Source organism: Trachymyrmex septentrionalis, unplaced genomic scaffold, assembly GCF_001594115.1.
Source record: "Trachymyrmex septentrionalis isolate Tsep2-gDNA-1 unplaced genomic scaffold, Tsep1.0 scaffold48, whole genome shotgun sequence".
Taxonomy (NCBI): domain Eukaryota; kingdom Metazoa; phylum Arthropoda; class Insecta; order Hymenoptera; family Formicidae; genus Trachymyrmex; species Trachymyrmex septentrionalis.
In genome coordinates, this window is record NW_017305652.1 from 244,148 (window position 1) to 245,071 (window position 924).

Genomic DNA, 924 nt, shown 5'->3' on the forward strand with positions numbered 1-924 from the left:
TATGTGTAATAAAGCCCTAAATTTTTGTTTTGATCCACCACCTAGAATTCAAGAAAAAAATTCACGAAAAAGCTTATTTTTTTCGACGCGCTTGGGTAGTGTAACCCCTTAAACTATGGTATATTAAAAGCACATAATTAGTACTAAATTATAACGTAATTTTTTTATTCTTATTATTAATTTTTTTAATATGTAATCTAACTTTATTAAAAGCCAGCAGAAAGATGATTTCTTGCTAAACGGCTAGAGCAACAAAATAGCACAAAAACCGCAGTAAATCCTCCGTGTGTCTCATGTGATTATGCTCATGTTGTCATTCTAGCTTGATAAACATCTTACTTTTGGCAGTAGTAGGGAGTATTATGTATATATCTTTAAAAAACAAATTTTTAAGCATGTTATTATTTCTTAATTATTATTATTAGTTAATTATTTGAATACTGTATTATATAGATACTTTTATATTAATTTATATTATCTTACAGAATCAAATTTGTATAAAACAATATAATATTACTATTGTTACAAACTATTGTTAAAAATATACTCATTCAACGCGTTTTCACTTAAAACGAAAATATCTGGCAGAAAAACGCGGCGATCGGTCTAGGATTATTAAATTTGAAATTCGAGACTTTAGAAAATATCTGTCCTCCCGACTCACTCTCTCTCTCTCTCTCTCTCCCTCTCTCTCAATAGAGTGCTATGTATACATTCTGTTTTAATTACAGAAATTCACTGCTTTAAAAACACAAATTCACTGCTATTGCAATGTATGTTTATTACACAAGTTAATGGTGCGGCCACAATAGAAGGAATAAGGAATTAGGAATAAGGAATCCAACCTATCAGAAACCGTGTATTTCAGTATATCCAATACCAGGTGTACAAGTATGAAATGCGGATTTTTTTTCAAAAAAAAAA